The sequence below is a fragment of the Argiope bruennichi genome, chromosome 2, assembly GCF_947563725.1.
Source record: "Argiope bruennichi chromosome 2, qqArgBrue1.1, whole genome shotgun sequence".
Taxonomy (NCBI): Eukaryota; Metazoa; Arthropoda; class Arachnida; order Araneae; family Araneidae; genus Argiope; species Argiope bruennichi.
This window is the reverse complement of record NC_079152.1, coordinates 24376016-24395247: the sequence shown is the minus strand read 5'-3', so window position 1 is coordinate 24395247 and position 19232 is coordinate 24376016. Positions and strand designations below refer to the sequence as shown.

Sequence of the window (19232 nt, the reverse complement as noted above, 5' to 3'; positions counted from 1 at the left end):
TATTCAAAGCCTGACTCTTGCATGCACGTACGTTGATTTGGCACGAAAGCTATTTTGGAAGGAGCAGTTGGCGAGACCGGAAATCTTCCTGCATCATCCTTGGCGAGATGTCAGCATCTTTTGAAAGAATTTAATCCAACAAAATGAGTTTCCTTTTGTTTATTATTGAGTTGCACAGAGAATAGGATTTTAATCGGGTTAAGAAAAAAAGGACGAACAAAGACCATGAAGTTCTTTCTAATGAGGTAACTATTTTGAGAATGAGAATGTATTAGCGATGAGCTGTGCTCAGGACGGTACGTCAGTTATTTTTCATCACATGGTTAAATAGTGAAAGAAATGCTTTCATAAAAGCAACTTGAAAGATGAAGGATTGAAACACTGTTATCTTTACAACAACAGAAACGAGGAATAATTCTCTTTTTTTTTTTACACTGCAGGAATGAATGAAGAAGTGGAAGTACAAAGTTATATATAAGTTAGATACTCTTGAGTGAGTGCAAGTTTAAGCATTTTATGTTTTTGATGCACTATTTACAAATTTATATTTAGGTATATAAAATGTATATATAAGATATATGCAGGATATAAGAATATATTTTATAAGTCCATTTTTTTCCTTCAAATACATAATATATGGGATGAAGATTAAATGCATAAAAGATATATGCGATATTTAAGAATAACTGACAATATTTTTTTCCGAATTCTTGTTTATTCCATGGGGTTTCTAGATTTCGTTATATTGAATGATGGTGAGATAAGGAGAATGATTAAGCCTTTACCTCTCCATATAATATCACTAGGAGAATCATTGACCCTCACTTCAGATTTAAATACCCCAAGTCCAAATCGATCTAATACAATAGCCTCTGGTCATTTTGTGTCGTAGAATCAGGAATTTGAACGTCAAGTTCTCCATTCCGAAAATTCAGACTTTCCGAAGGGAAACCATTCCTTTCCAGGACATTTTTGATTCTAGAAGTGGACAGGAAATCGCAAGTGCGGTTCAATATCCGAACTTCTAATAAAATATTTTATAAATGAATTCATCTAATAAAATATTTTACAAACTTAAATCATTTTAACCGAAAGATTGAACCGATTCATGCGACTTCAAAATCACATGAAGAACGCAACTTCATATGCTATTTAAACATTTAAATTATTATTTTGTACAATAAAACGTGCTTGCACTTTTTAACTTTAAACATGCAATGGTATTAATATTGTGTTTGCATCAAATTTTTCGTTAAAAAATGATTTTTTTTTCAGTCTTTATAAAGCAAACAGAAATATCAGTTTTATGTAAAATCATTTTTCAAGTTCCCATTTTAAAGTCCTGATTTATTAAATTATGGACTGCAAAGAACCCGAAAGAAAGTTTTTAAACCATAATTGAATGGTACAACTATGCTCTTTTAGGCTGTAAACTTTGCTTAGAAAAATTTATAATTTTTTTTATCTATTTTTAAAAAAATGCAGTTTATTAGATAATTTTATAAACATTAATTACATATATTACAAACAGATATTGATGTTATTTAGATAAATATCTTGTAAGAAACTAAGGAACAAGAATTATTTCAGTGCAAACAGAAAAGAAAATTTTTAAAAAATTAAGCAAAAGCAATTATATATATAGTAAAAACAAGCTTTTCTTTTCTTTTTTTAAATCCAGATTTCTTTCTACACTAAGAATTATCACGACATGGCGTACAATTTACTTCAAATCTGAGTTGATTTCCGTTATTTAGTATTAATTACGAGAGTATGAAATAATTCTATTTAGAAGCGGAAAATGCATTATAATTTTAAAACTTGAATACTGTTTAATGACTCGATGGAAAGTCGTAAAATCAACATAAAATGCATAAGTTCTTGCAAATAAAATATATCATTCAAGAAAACATTAACAACAAAGAGTAAGATTTAATTCAATGAAGAATGATACATCCATCACAAATATCCAAGAAATATTCGTAAATCTGGAGTTGTGTAATATTGTTAAAAGAGGTGGCTAATGGATTCTTTTGAGCTTACAATAATGGAATGACTATGCTATGTCAAAGAAATTTTCTACTCATAATACCATAAGGAATTAGAAATGAACTAAGCAGCGTATCGCGAAATGAAATGTTAATGGGCAATATCTGCATTTTACCAGTTTCCCCGTATTAAAGCCTTATTTCTGATCGGAAGAGTCAACATTGATTTGATCCATTTAAAGTATCTGTCCACCTACGGTGACAAATTTTTGAAAAATTCTTCTAATGAACTATTTTAGCTCACTTTTTTGCATCAATGTTATTGCAATTAATGAAAAATATTGATCAAGAAATTCTGTGCCAGTTGAGATTTGGTAAAATGTGTCAGTTTGGGTAAAATATAGTGAAAATTGTAACAAAAAGCAAAACACTCTACAAAATTTCTATTGCATATATTTCAATTATTTTTATACAAAACATACTTATTTCTATGGTGAAGGAAATGAACTAGATTCTAAAAAATATATGCATTATGAAAACGTTATAGCTAATCGAGTATTTCTGTTTTGAAAATTTCACAAAATTCATTGATGAAAATTACATTCAACAGCTCTGTTACGTAAGCATGTTGCCCCGCCTCTCACTTGTAACGCCCTCTAGCGGTATGTGTAAAAAACGATCAGTCTTTGTAACATCATCGACGAAGCAGCACGCCGAAAGGCAAGGCTGAAATAAACTCCCGAAAGCGGAGAACCAATAAAATCTTTAAAATACAAAAAAGGTCCGTCATCATTATCGAACCTCTCCAAGCTCTACAAGGAAAACTACTCAGTTCAAAGATATATCCCTCTTTCATTGCCTTTGGAACACTTAAGGCAACATAAATTTAAAATTTCAAGGTAATATATTAATAAGTTTTTAAGATATCATATTTTGCGTATGAAATGTTTTACTAAATTCACGTTTTTCAAGCCGGCGTCCTGGCATAGGGGTAGCGCGTCTTCCCCGTGATCTGGGCGTCCCGGGTTCGAGTCCCGGTTTGGGCATGGTTGTTCTTCTGTTGTTCTATCTGTGAGATGTGTGAATGTGCCCTCCTGTAAAAAGGGGTTGTGCAAGCGAATGAATGATGCGTGAGTGGCAAAGTCGTACTCTTGGCCCTAGTTGGCGCTGCTATAAAAAATAAGAGACGTCCCCCTCAGGCTTAAATCGCTGTCTTCGTAACAGCGGGCTTGTCAGTGGCAAGTGCCATAAGAAACAAACAAACAAACAACGTTTTTCAAAAAATTTATTTAAAGTTTTCCTTTTTCTTGTACTAAATATGCTTTGTAATCGTAAACAATGTTCAAAAGAATATGCAATTCCCAATCCTTTCGGAAAATAACTACTCAAAACTTATTTTAATACGTTGGTTTGCTGATAGAATATATTATAAAATAAATTGTAACTTAGAGGGGCGTGTATTTGATAAAATGTTGAAAAACATTCAACTTCCGAAGCATTCAGCTACAGTGGTTTATAAAAAATCACATATCTCGGTTTCTATTTATCGTAGAATTAAAATAAACACAGATTTGAAAACCCAAATAAATGGGTTTTAAAAGTAAAACAATGAAAAAAGTGTGAATTTTGTAACTGCCTTTTAAACACAAACAGATGCCTTAATCAGACGATGCATGAAATACAATTTTTAATTTTATTTTTCCGCTTTGCTGAAGATCTAACAAAAATAGAAGTCATTCAAAAAGATCGAAAAGTTAATGCTTTTATAAACATTTTTTTAATTAGATGTGTATCATAAAATTATAGTTTTTTTTTCTTTCTTATTTACAAAGTTTATCTATGAATATTTGCTTTCTGTTTTTAAAATAACACAGACCATTAAATTAAATCTTTTTTAAAGAATCAGTTTAGTAGCTGTAACCGTCTTTAATTTGACGTTGTAATTTTCTCTTAATGTAGTCTTTAATTTAATTGCGATAAAGTATAGAACGACTTGAGAAAAATGATCAATGATCGTAAAATGGTGGTTGCCGAGCTCGATAGTGTCTAGATAATTTTCAGTTAAGAATGTGCTTCCTTTAATGATAATCAATCTTGAGAACGGGGTGAGAACGCTAACGGAAACGCAGCCATCTTGACCATTTAGTTGAGGAAAGAAACAACAATCAATTAATTTGCAACTAATGAGGAAACAATCAAATATAAAAATGTTGCTACCAAATAGAGAGAGAAATAATTATTGATTTAATTAAACATCTGGCAATATTTTTATTTTCTAGTATGCATAGAAAACGTATTGTAAGCATAAAAAAAATTGGACCTCGTGATTTTCGATTGAATAAATTAGTAAAAAAGTAATTTATTAACTTAATGTTTAGAATCGTGTCTATCTCTCTGGAAACATTATAATTCAAAAATGAAATTAGCCTTATAAACGTATATTTAATATGTGGTCTTGATACTAAAATTGTCGATAACTACAAAAATTTTTGTTGAGTCAAATCAACGCGAGTTCGCAAATTGTACAGACTAAGTCTATGGCAAAGGATACCGACGTGCTCTGATTGGTTTAGCCTTGGCATCTTTTTGGCAACGTTTTGCACTCATAATAGTGTAGTTTTCTCTTATTTGGCTCAAATATTGTACCTTTCATTAGTTTTATGGAAGATACGAGTGAATATCAACACGTTCTAATTTTTATTAATATGATTGTTTTCTCTGAATATTACTAGTAATACTACTAATACTAATTAATAATAATAAATAATACTAGTAATACTAGTAATACAAGTAACTAATGCTGTTTATGCACAGAAGTATAAGAACTATATGAAAGTAATTACTAAACATATGATGCAGCAATTAAATAATTCTTTTTTTTCTGTGATTTTCGTGCCTTTATTAGATAATTTATGTAGTCATTGAAACTTGTTGCTGAACGTTTGTTACTTTCCCATCAATTTAATGATTACTTAATGCCCAAAACGTATAAATATGTAAGCTTTAACGAAATATGTGATTTCGTAGCTAATGTTTTTAGTTATATCAAAATAATATTAAGAAGAAACACACACAAAAAATATTTTTAATAAATTGTAATTTTTATATTTCCTGAATTTAGGTTTCAGGATTTGAACGTTTCTGCTGTATATGTGTTCCAGATTAATATTACATGTAAACCGAAAAAGGGGGGGGATAAATTCACATATTTTATTTATTTTTATAAAAATATATTGGCAAAGATGCCAAGATAAAACATTGCCAAAAAGATGCCAAGGCTTAAGCCAATCAGAGTACGTCGGCATCCTTTGCCATAGACATAGTCTGTACAATCTGAGAACTCGCTTTATCAACAGGCAATGCAATTAGTCCTTTAGTATACGTCAGCTCAGTTAAATCCAAAAATGAAATAAACTAAATGAATAAGATTTGATATATTTTATCATAGATATGCATCAGATCTTAGTCAAATTCGTCTGTGAACTGATTATATATCGGCCTCTCTGTTAGTGTGAAGTGAATAATTCAGGAACAGGTTGAAAAGATTATATTTATTTTATCTTTTTTTATTAAAGTTAGTGTTTAATACGAAATTGTAGACCTAATTGGTTTAAAAAAAGTTGGTGCAGAACACTAGAAAATTATCTTGAATATATGAAGTTAAACTCTTGCGGAAATCATAATCTTGTGGAAACAAAGAAGAAAGAATGTTGCTGCTGATTTTGAATGAACTTCCACATGAGTGATATTTATTAGCGATACGACATTTCTTCTTTCTTTCAAAATATTAGATTAAATGCCGCAGAAATGCATTTTTTAAAGCATTACTCCTCATTTGCCTTCCTTAGATGATTTCCTGTATATTCTTATTTTCTGTAAAAATGTACGGTGGAGCATCAACATAAATTGTTATGAATCTTAATAAAGACTCAAAAACACCATTTTAAAACTTCTTTAATATAGATACAATAAATTAAGTTGTGATTGCATTTTTGAAAATAATATTTTTTTCCATAAATAAGCCTTTTCCTATAAAAGCAGCATTCCTAATATAATATATAAAACTTCTATATCATTGTTTTTAAAAATGCCGTGGGCCGGTTCGATATCTGTCTCAAGATAAATCAATCCATTTGAACAACTTTTCGTTCAATCAAATTTCATTTAAATTGGTAAATGTGGTTTTGTTTACTTTGAAAAAAAAAAAGAAAGTTTCTTACAATAATATGAAAGGTTTGTAAAAAATATATCGCTTCTAAATTCAGTCGCATAATATTTAAAACTTTTCAAAGCAGAACAATACAAAAATAGAATTAATATATAAATTACACTGATAAACATATTTCTATTTTTTTCTCGCTTAAAATAAATTATTAAGTAATATAAATGAGAATTAGAAAGAATTAAAAAAGAGAAATCAAAATATTTAGTAAAGGAATTTGAAAAGTACCAAAAGCACTAATTTTTCGGTTCTTTCTGAAATAACGGGAACATCGGTTATTATTCGTTTCTAACTATTATTTATAATTATTTTTAAGTCAAATATTTTTTTTATCAAAAACAATTTGCTTCCATTTTTCGAAAATGATCGTAATACCTTCAGTTATAGAAAACAATTCCTTTTTAGTCGGCTTAAGAAAACTGGCGCGGAAGGTTAAATGTGTCTTCTGTTTTAAATGGCTGCTCTTTGATCGATCACAATCTGTCTATTTGGGCGTTTTGTGTGAGTTAATGTTTTCTTCTAAAGCAAAGAGAGAAAGATGTTTTCTTCGAAAGCTCGTGGTGATTGCAGTTTCGGGGGAAAAAATTCGGGGCCACTAAACAATCATATTTTTCATTTCATATTTCAATGACCAAAAAAAAAAAAATATTTCGCAATTACCATATCTGGACAGACAGTTTGTAGCATCCGCTTTTGCCATCTAAGTGATGTGGTGACCCTGCAAGGTTGTAGTTCAAATAATTACCTAACGGTAGAATTGACTGCTAAGTTCTTTTGATAAATGAATAACTATGGAAGATAAATTCGAAAAAGCGCTGCAATTTAACTTTATATGGATAATTTTTATCGGCAAGTTTTGAATTCTTTCTCTAGCTCAATTTAGTTTAGTTATATTAACGTTCCATTTTAAAGCAGCACTAGGGATATTTGGGGCGTACCTCCTAATTTTGGACCTAGCTCAGATGACGAGGGCGACTCCTGAACTAGAACTCTCCATCTCTTCCGCACTACACCAGTGGAATGATGCTTGGCTGCGACGGATTTAACGTGCACCATACCCGCTTATCCGATGGTTCATCGGTGGAATCGGGTCTCGAGCCTGAAACCCTCCGCTTCCGAAGCAGAGACCTTACCACCAGGCAACCACGGCCCTCAGTTCTTTTGCTGTTAGTTAATGTTATTACTATTCTCCTCCTTTCTAATGCATTAATATCTTTGATATTGTGTATGCACAGTGCTCGGGCATTTTTCTTCTTTCGCGCTTAAAAAAGAAGACAGAACCTTAGCACCTTAGATACATCATTTATTTCAAATAGCGTTGTGATTTGAGCATTTTTTTTAAATTTTGAACTGAGCTAGAAATTAAAAGGAATAACCTCTGGGAAGAAAATAAGCTGTTGGATAATTTCTGTACTCAACTAAAAAAATCTGGAGTATAATGATCATTTCACGTTATTTGCATGGTTGCTAATCGAAAAAAACGAGAGAATAAACCATACTTGGTGGTTACCATGGTTACATGACGAGATGAATTAAATGTCTGTTCTATTCCACCACTTACCCTTTCCGATTTAAATCTTTTAGTAGGTTGTGGAAATGCCACACTGTCAAGCCAATAGAAGCGTTGCTCGAAAAAAAAATACCTGACAATTGGCCTAAGGAGAGAATTCTAAATAAGTAGAGGAGTCGAACCACCTGAGAATATTAAATATATATGAAAACTTGAAATGTATAAAAAATACAAGATCAGTATTATGCTATTGCCGAATTCGCGATATTTTCTGACTTCCCAAGATAGTTTGATGAATAATATTTAATAGTTTTTTTTTCTAAAACTTCAATTATGTAAAGACTTTGACATCGCATGCTTTTATTTCAAAGAGAGCAGGCTCTTGAAACCAATCCTAGCAACAAAGATAGCAACCAAGCAGTGTGATATCAAAGATAAATCTATATGTCTCCTTTTATATTTGACTTTAAAAACCAAAATTAACGCTGTAAAAAAAATTCATAGCTACACCAAAAATTGGCAGTTAACCCGCGAGCACTCGCACCGGGTATGACATGCCCGATCCATTTTCATTCAGCGTTTTTGTTACTTCCTGTTTTTCGGATTAGGCCAGAATTTCATGTAGCTGTATCCAAGGCCAGATTCTTTCAGTAGGGGAAAAACCAGTTCTGTTCTAAAAATAGATTTTGAGAAAGAGGGGTTAGGGGCATGTCATACCCGTGCGAGTCCTCGTGTTCGTCAAACGTTTCCATTTCCGTCTCTTAGTTTAGTGCAGTATGACGCGCTATATGAATTACGAGGAAGAAAGTGAATATTTACGACACCTTATAGAAACTGTTTCTAGTGACGATGAATCGTTATCTGACGATTGTGTTGCCTCTGAGGATGAAGAATACTGCAGCGATCACGATTCTTCTACTGAAATTGAGACAGAAAGAGAAGATGAATGCAAGAGTATCAAATCGCTGGCCAATGGTTATTCTGTTTTCAATTTTGAATGTGGCTGGTATTAATTCTAGGATTTTGTTGATGTCCACGAAAAATCCTCCCACACAGTTCAGAAACAAACGTTTCTTTTTGAAAACACTGGGACTCGCTCTTTCAGAACAACACAGAAATTGTAAGCCTCAAGGAATAATAACAAATCCAAGCACTTCTAAGGAATTGGGATTTACTAATAGTGAACCGCCTGCAAAAAAGCTAAAAAAAACTATAAACGATGTGCACTTTGTCCATGTAATAAAGACAGAAAATCAAGGTTTATGTGATAAAAATGTGAAAGGAGTCTCTGTGTAGAGCATCAGTACGTAATTTGTAAAAATTGTCTCTAAATATGTAAGTAATTATTATTAAATTCACTTAAATTCTTAAATGCATTGTTTTGTAATATTTAATTACCTAATGTTTGCTTATAAACAGTATTAATTAATATTTAAATAGCAGAAATGAATTAGGGTATAACATACCCGGCGCGAGTTCTCGTGTTCGAAAATGGGTGCGAGTGCTCGCGGGTTAAGAGTCTCTCGTACCATCTCTTCGCGCAAGTTTAACCCTCCTGCCGGCGGCTTTCAGATTGCTATCCTTACCGAAAGCGGCACGCCGAAATAACAGGTTCAACCTTAAAAATGTCACGGTTTGGTCAAAAGGGTTGCTTTCCCCTTTTGCGGTCAGTTCAGCGCTGCAGGTGGGAAGTGATTAGCAAATTTCATGCTGTGAGTAGCAGGTGTTTCTTATCGTAGTCTTTCGATTTCTAAGAGCATTTTTCTTTCAGTGCTTAGGAAGAGATTGACAATAACATCGATTGAAAATGCGAAAATGTGATTGGTTTTTTCAGAGGTTTTTCGATTATTTTATAAAGCAATACATAAAATTTATGTTAGGAATAAGTTATTATCATGTTTATTTTGATACTAGTCTAGTTTTTATAAATTGAAAGTTCTCGTCTAATATTTTTTTCATTGCAATATGTTTCGCAAATTATTTTATTCCGTAGTACTGTGAAATTATTTCTCGACATTACGTGCAAGTGATTTAATTTTTAAACAAAAACCTTTCAGCGCATTGCCAATTTATTTTAATATTTTAAAATGCGTGTTTAAAACATTAATTGCGATAAGTAACACTACGTTATAACTTTGTTTCTTCAGTATTCAAAAAAATAATTGTGTAATTAGGGAATTTCATGCGATGTTTCACTTTCAAATATATCGATTTTCAGTATTTATCTGCATGATTAAAATTTTATAATTAAATATACTTTACAATATTTAATTGGAAAAGCTAATTGGCCAGTTATTCAGTAATGCTGAAATAACTGGTCAATGCGCCTTATGACTGTAACAAATAAAAATAATTGTCAAAATATTTCTTTGTAATATTTATGATACAAATTTGGCATGGAAAAATGACTCAAATAATACAGATTATTTAGACTCATAATTAACCATTTGCAACTGGAATTTTTTGAATACCTTCAAATCAAGTTCCTACAGAATATTAAGTACTGTTTTAAAATAAATTACAATTTTTGAAAAATCTCAGTTTTAAGTTTTTCGGGTTAGAATCAAAGCTCTTACTATTTTGCAATCGGATAACGACAAACCGTGGGGTAAACGAATCATTAAAAAGAAAAATCTGAATTTAAAAGCTTTGCAAATAGAATTGAATTGATCTTTTTTACTTATTACTTTTACATTATTTATTGCTTTCGGTGATCAGCACATGTGTTACGTCGAGGTTACTAGCCAATATAAAATTTTTAATTAAATGTTTTCTTCAGCAAAACATCTTGAAATTTCAAATTTTGATAGTCATCTAATTCATACTATTGCAGACACATTGTACCATTCTGTATTGCAGATTTTTTGAATTTTCTGTCAGCTCCTTGACAGTAATTCCTTAATTTAAAACGGGAGTGAATAAACTTCAATTAATGCAAAACCTGTTTTGTTGAAACCAATCAGGCTTATTAAATTTCTAAATACAGGGAATAGAATCATTCAGCAATAAAGTTTTATGTATATACTGAATTTAATTTTTGAAATGATTCGAATGATTTCTCATATCTCTTATTCAATAAAAATTTCCAAAAATTCCTTCTTATTCTGTAATAATTTTGAAAGTTATGATGGAATACACTTCAAAATCTCATTTTATTTTTAATTCATAATTTTTAAAAATTTTCAGAAGTAAAAAAAAAAAAAAAACCATTTTACACATTTTTATTTTCTAAGATGCATATTCCACTAAGATATATATGGAAGCTCTAATAGACGCCACGCACAAACATTCGTCAAAGTTAATAATAAAGATGGACGAGTGTGTGTGTCATTATTTGTCTGGTTGTATTGGTACTTTTCAGACCAGACAATTTGAAATAGAATTACCAAAATCTACACCTACATACTTTGGACAATGGGAATCATTTCTTTAAAATTTTAATTAACCCTTTCAAGGGACAAGGGAAGTATGCTCATCACCAAATTCAACAATTTTTGAATAAAGTTATGTAAGTTGGCATAAATTCTTATGAATTTTTCAATAAGGTTTCAATTGTAGGTTAGAGGTTTCAATTGTTTATCTCAAATAAAATGAAGTATCTTGATTTATTTCTTAGTTATTAATTGGAAAAATTAATTAATAAATCAGATTAAATTGATCTAATAAGTTGAATGAATTACTTTTCCTAGGCCATTTTACTCCAACATGACTAGGAAAAAAAGGCCCTTTAAAGGGTTAATAAAAATTATTAAAATTTTTAAGTTCATTCGAAAATATCACAGTAGAAAAATAATTTATACATTAATTGTGAATTCAAATTTTTTTATCAATGATGCGAAATTTTGTGTCATGTAATTTTCCCACTTTTAATTAAATTAAAAATATTTTAGCATATTTTAAAAATATATTTTATTTTTGAATTGAAACTAAACGTTTTCATTGTTATCCCTATATTTCATTCCGGCTTTTTACCCATTGATGATGATTTAGTTAAAAGGTTAAAAAGATCTAAGCTAAAAGCAAAGGGGTAAAAATTTCTTTACTGAAATACAAATAAACCATGTGGCTGAAGAGAATGCTCCATAATTAGCATCTCAATAAATAAGACACTAAAAGTTCAAGATCTTAATTTTACCTCAAAGAATGAATTTTCTTGGTGATACATTCAAATGTATAAATGACACGTATAAATTATATTAGAATAATTTCGTATTTTATCGCTGATAAATGGTAAAATTTTAAATAATTTTTAATTAACCGAAGTTTTAATTAAAATTTTGAAAATTTCATCTCGAGGTGAACATTTACAGTTTTCTAATTATTTAATGGCGAAGTGTGTTCGCTCTAAGTCAAACAGTTTGATCTGGAGATCGCCAATACGAACATTCATATTCATTATAATTAGAGATATTCGCTACTTTAATAGAAATATTCGCAAGCGACCTTCATGTCTGACACCCTTGTTCAAACTAATTCTGTTTTTAAAAAGTGAAAATGTGAGGCTAAAGGTTATTAAGAATATAGAATTTCAAATTACATGGAAGTGGGAGTTTCTGAATTTTTTTACTCTCGTGATCAAAAATAAAATAAAAACAAAGATCATATCCCGTCTTGTTTGTTAAAAATCACATCCAGTGAACTCGAACTGACCAAACAGGAGAAGAAAATAGTCTAAATGCCAGTTGTACGCATTGAAAATTTTTTAAATGCTAACATATGAGATAAAATTAGATCAAGGAGTTAAAATAATGGCAACAATTTTAAAATTATTAATTCTCACATTTAACTCACACATTCACTCACTTTCAAGTGGATTAAAATTCGTGGATTAAATTACTCAGCATTAAGAGTAAAAATGTCAGTTTAAACCAGTTTCATATAAACAGAATCGTGCAATGTATATATAAGATTGTACTGTGAAATAAGATTAATATTTCGATGCAAAAATAGAACCTGTAAAAACTGCGCGTATATTAACTTTGAAAATATTATTAAAAACCAGCGGAAAAATATAAAAACAATGAAACTTATATCTCTACAATGCTTACATTTTTGTTCGAATTCGTCAAAGAGTGTGAAATTCTATAAGGTTTAAAGAATGAAACAAATATTCAATTTTCATATATAGTTTATTACGTTATAAAAATAAGGATTTAATGTAACGAATACTAATCTTTCCGAAAAATCGCACTTTAATATATTGGTTCTATATACCTCCCCGTTTTGAAATACACTTATTAATGAATACTAAAAAAAAAATAATAATTCATTAAAAGTTAAAAAGTTTCGTTCGTTAAGTAAATTCTGTAAATAAGTTTAGTGTATTATTTTCAAAAATAAGTTGCATAAGCAATGTCAATTCTAAAATCCTTAAATGAAAGCACGCTATAAAAAAGAAACTTGTCAAATTTTAATTTTATATTTTTTATTTATTTTTTACATTAACTATTTTCTTATGCTAGAAAGCTTTAAAATCTTATGTTTCAAATTATTAATAATAATACATTTATGTATGTATTCATTCCAGGTATATATTTTCATACGTTCAATTTTATTCTCGTTATTTAAATTTCATTTTGGATACGTAATTATTATCAAAATCTCAAAAGTAACGTCTCAGAACGTAAGCGAGATTTTAAAATGCTTAAAAGGGCGCGAGCAGGAAGACATCAATCATATCGTCCACTGATAACGATTCACTTTTCCTTATCTCACATTCCCTTCTCATTATCTCACAGCTTGAGATTGGGGGTAGGGAAAAACTGGAACCCGTAAAAATACGGGCAGTGACAGTTTTAGAGGAGTTTTTGTTTCCGTCTATAGACGGGTCCGCCGTTTTGAAGGGAGAAAATATTTCGTCTTTTTCCGGGTTTGCCGCTTTGAGGGTTAATAAGGACTCAACTAATAAGGGATTCTTTTAACTAACCGTTTAACCCTTTCTAGGGCCGTGGGAAGTATGCTTCCCACCAAATTTATCAATCTTTGTATGAAATTATGTAGGTTGGCATAAGTTCTGACATATTTTTTTAGAAATACAGAAACTTAGATGCTTCAGTTCTTTATCTTACACAAAATGTTGTGTCTTGATTTGTTACTTCATTATTAATGAACCAAATTAATTAATGAATCAAATTAAATTTATTTAATAAGTTAAATGAATCCCTTAACTTATTCTAATTTCAAGCTTAAAAGTATTTTAACATAATATGACTAGAAAAAAATGGCCTTATAAAGGGTTAAATTAATTTAAGTAATAAAGAATACGAAAACAAAAGGTAATAGCTGGAGGATGCTTTCCTTGAATCTTTCTTAAATTCGCCCAACATGACGCAATTGGCGTGTGGATTGAATATGCATTAAATCTATTATTTTTGTAGTTTATTCCTTTGCCCCACGACAACGAAAATTTGATATAGATTTATAAAATTGGCGTCATTTCATTTCTTTAGCTGTATTTTCGTGTTATTGAGTTCACATACACAATAAGATTATTTTTCCATTGATGGAGTCAAAATTAGACATATATCAACAATTCTAGTGATAAATGCATATACCAAATATCCACCCCATTCAGTTACATGTAAACAAATATATTTTCTTCTACTGTTTGGTAGAAATCTACAATTCAGATATAACGCCCGCATCTTAAATTTCATTCATGTTGTTCAGTGCATTCTGAAATCTGGACAGACAGACACAAAGGCTTCAAAAATGCTTTATTTAGACTCTGAAACATCTCCATTCATAAAAATATCGAGATTGAACACCAAGATTAAAATCTATACATATTATAAAATGAAGTCTCTTGAACGCATTATGTATATTTGAAAGGGGAAAACTCGAGAAACACATAATGGATATTGAAGAAATTTGTACCATTTTGTAAGGCATTTATCGAGGAAGGGTTTAGTATATTGAAGTCATATCAGAATAAAAAAAAGAAGTTTTATAATTTGCGATATTAATTATTTTCCTACTACGATTCGCGCATGCATAAAACAGCAGTATCAGTGCGGTTCACTTATCCAAGCATGTGCGAAAACCTCAAATTGCGCATGCGCAAATAGCAAGAGCTGTGATATGCACATGCGGTTTCTGAATGTGTGCTATAAAAAATTGTTTTGTAGTTATTTTTGATGATTTCTAAATATATTTTTTATGTTTGTTTGATGTTGCGTGACATGCCCATGTCATATTGAATGGAGACTAGACTTAAGTGTAACTCTTTCTAAGGCCGTGGGAAGTATGCTTCTCACCAAATTTATCAATCTTTGTATGAAATTATGTAGTTTGGCATAAGTTTTGACAAATTTTTTTAGTAAAACAAAGACTATGCTACCTCATTTCTTTATCTTACACAAAATGATGTGTCTTGATTTGTTACTTAATTATTAATGAACCAAATTAATTAATGAATCAAATTAAATTTATCTAATAAGCTAAATGAATCCCTTTTCTTATTCTAATGTCAAGCCTAAAAATATTTTAACATAATATGACTAGAAAAAAATGGCTCTTAAATGTCTTAAGGTGATTTTCCCTCTTGGATGTTATGCCACGTGCAACACTGTGCTGGTACTCCTAATGCTATATAAGAGAAAATAAATATTATGCCAATATTGGAAATATATTAAAACTAATGTATTCTATGAAAAAAATAGTTTCAATTCACGTAAGATAAATTTTAAATAATAATAAATGGCTCCATTTAAATAGTATCCCATTTTCATACTTTTTTATTTCGTTGAACTCTAATCCAAAAGTACTTTAAATCGGATGATGGGGTCTGTAGAACATCTTCTGTTCATACTTTGATGAAGATCTTGGAGGAATCTGTCAATTAGAAGAGTTCTTTTCGAATGGCTCGGATGTCACTCATAAAACTATAATTTAATTCCCCGAAACCACTTTTGACAGCGAAAATTTTTTTTTTCAAACTTTCCACCAAACTTTGACCTTTAAAGTCTTATCCAATAACCGTCATTCGAAATGATATTCGCTATAGATTTCCTGCCAAGAAGTGTAATTCTCTCAAGCGAAAAGAAGCATGGAGTTCTTTGAAGAAACGGAAATTATAAAGAGAATTTTCGAGTGCATTTTATTTTTTTGATGAGCAGGCAGATTGAAAAGGATATACTCTTAAAAATAAAGTCATGGTATACTCTCGGTATTTAATACTCATAGTACAATGATTTTAACCTATCTTACGTTAAATGAATGTTTTTAGTTTATTTTAAAAAGTTATTTCTGTCTTTAAATGAATTATTTTCTGGTTCTCAAGACAAATCTATGATTCAAATGCTCATGACAAGAAGGCAGTATCTATTGATCAAAGCGATCACGAAATAGATAGTACCTAAATAAAAGTTTGACTTCAACTTGCTGGCGACTTATAGAGGAAATTGGCTCACTCTTATTTTTCACTGAAAGAAAAAAAAAATCCTCGGGCATTTGACCAGCCGATTCGACCTCCGCATGATATGCGTAGCCAAAGCGCTAGGGTTTATACAAAAACCGGTTTTCAAATTCAATATTTCCAAAAAAAAAAAAACAGTTTTTGAATTTTTGTCAAAAAAATGAAATATTTTTCCCTATTCTATTTAATTTATATAAAATAACAAAAAACAAAATCAATGTCAAAATCAAAATATAAAAAAAAAAATTAAGAATTGCATATACATATTACTTACACAAAATAACGAAAACTTAAACAAAAATTTCAAATAATATTTATTTATTTTCACTAATTTTAATTTCTCCTAAGAAAATAGGATATCGTTTCTAAAACTTGTTACAAAGCATGTTCAGTTTGGCGTCCACCATTTTCTGAAAGCAAGTTAAATCGCATTACTGCATTCTCAATAGTAGTCTTAGAATATCAGGAAGAATGTTACGCACATGTCGGTGTATCATGTCTTTCAGTTCCACCAAATTGTTCAGATTATCACCATAATAACAGCGCTTTTTGAGATAACACACATTGAACATGCTTTGCAAAAAAGGTTTCAGAAATGATTAAACACATTTTAAATCGATGTCTTCATTTCCCATTTTGTTTAAAAATATTGCATACAGCGTCGTTTCTCCCCTGGTGGTGAGTGTTTGAACTTTTTTGCCGGAAACGAAATTCCAACGCCCTCCTTTCAACTATTACCAAATTTGATAACATTTGGTCCAGTATTTCTCCTTTTATGACCATTTCAAAATGGAACTTTAATTATAACCACCCTGTTCTTGTTTCTTATGGCACTTGCCATGGACAAGCCCATTTTACGAAGACAGCGATTTTAAGCCGGTGGGGGAGCGCCTCTTGTTTTTATAATAGCGCCACCTAGGGCCAAGAGTACGACTTTGCTACTCACTCATTCGCTTGCACAACCCCATTTTACAGGAGGGCACATTCACACATCTCACAGATAGAACAACGGAAGAACAACCATGCCCAAATCGGGACTCGAACCCAGGACGCCCAAATCTCGGGGGAGATGCGCCACCCCTATACCAGAATATATATCACCAGTTATTTGATTAAACTATTGAGTTGGCTATTCAAAAGATTTACATTTACAACAGGATATATTTTACGGAAAAGGGTGAAGAGATAATTGAATTTGAATCCCAGATGTTTCAAGTTCATATAAAAAGCTACTTATATGAGAAGAAAAAAATAGAATAAAAAAGTTTTTGGCATTAAAAAGACCTAAAAAATGAGAAATCGAGTGTTATGATTGCTTATTAGGTCAGAGTAAATTAAAAAAAAAATTCAAATTGAGAAAAATATTTTTCATTTTTAAAATTTTAAATGAAACTTTTAAAATTATACTAAAGTATCTATCCACATGAAAATAATTGGTAAAAATTTTGGATCTAAATATGTACTATTAATTTTTAAAATTAACAGGGTCGTCGAAAAATGTCTATAATTATTTATTCATTCAAAAGCAAAGATAAAAAAAGTAAAACATTGTCTTGAAAAAAGAGACAAAGATAAGTAATGAAATAATTACTATACATTAAATGAAGCAAAGAGATAAAAGATATAACTAATGGGATATTTATAATCCTCTTTAATATTTCTAAAACATAATTTTAACTTCTCGTTCATAATTTCATCAGAGGTTGAAAAAATTTTAGTCTCATAGAAGTCATCGTTTCCAAGAAAAGTGTTTTTCTATCTAGTTCTTCCTCGCCATTCACTTACTTTTACATCCGGGGTCTTCTGCTTAATAACTCCCAAGGAATCGATCCTGTTTACTTCCATTTTTCATGTTTTTTTTTGTTTTTTTTTGACTTAGCGCGTGCGGCGATCGTATATCGATACGAATCAAAGCGTTTCTTTCGATGCAAGTTAAAAATATTAATCGAAAGCTGGAAGAGGTAGGTAGCAGACATCCTTTAGAACGATGATTTAATGAAAAGAAAATTTTACTTCCCACTTTTCTTCCCCTCTTTAATTTCACAGTTTGTTTAGTTTAATTTAGTTAGTTATATTAGCGTACCATTTTAAAGCAACGCTAGGGCTATTGCGAGACGGACCTCATAATTTTCAACCACGATCAGATGACGAGGACGGTGCCTGAACTGATACCCCCTCCACAAATTTCCACACCACACCAGCGGGAGGACGTTTGGACCCGATCGATTAAGTGGGCAGCAGACCCGCCTACACGACGATTCTTTAGTGGAACATCATCAACTTTCTTCATTCGCGTCTCGAAACTGAAACCCCCGATTCCCAAGCCGAGGCCTTACCATCAGGCCACCGCGATACGCGTTCATTTCATAAGAGCTGCAGCTAGGAGTGAGTTAGAATGCAAATGATGGGAGATTTTACATGAGGTTACATCATGTACAAATTAAAAAGCAGCTGTTAAAGGTTGAATATCATTTTTCAGCCTATAAATTCTGAACAATTTAAATTATCATAAACATTTAATACAAAAGTTATTCGCTATGTTGAGGTGAAAATTTACATGATTTCAATAATATCTCCATCTTTAATAATGAGAGATAGCAGCAAACAATTTCACAACCACCCCCTTTCCCAATATTTCCACTCTCTATCAGCTGCCATCGAATCTACGAACTCTGTTTAGTACAGAATTGACTGGAGTATCAAGAAGATGTAATTTGGTGAAGACCATTCCATACGGTACAATTCATCTAAAAAATCTACCTAGAGAACAAAACTTTGAACTTTCGTGTGCCATTAATAAGTGGCACACGAAACAAATTTATTTATTTCGTTTATCTTAAAAATTGCGCTAACGATTTAGATCAAAATTTATATTGAGATAAGTTTCGCTGTTTAAGTTTATCTATATAAGTGATTTTCCTTAAAAAAACCGCAATTTTACACACACACACACACAACTTTTATAACTATTAGAATAAGTATATTCAGCTTTCGCCGCTTCAAACTGTGGGCAGTGCATTATAGTGGTAAAAACAATATTGTTACGAATCCTTGATGCGGCTTCCCAGCATAGTGGGTTCCATAGGAGATCCCAGA

The 19232-nt window shown here is 30.9% G+C and overlaps 1 protein-coding gene across 1 annotated transcript in view; it reads right to left on the bottom strand.

Moving 5' to 3' along the window:
• The window catches only part of LOC129961674 (glutamate-gated chloride channel-like), a 307445-nt gene that overhangs the window by 197266 nt on the left and 90947 nt on the right, over positions 1 to 19232 (bottom strand). The window lies entirely within an intron of this gene.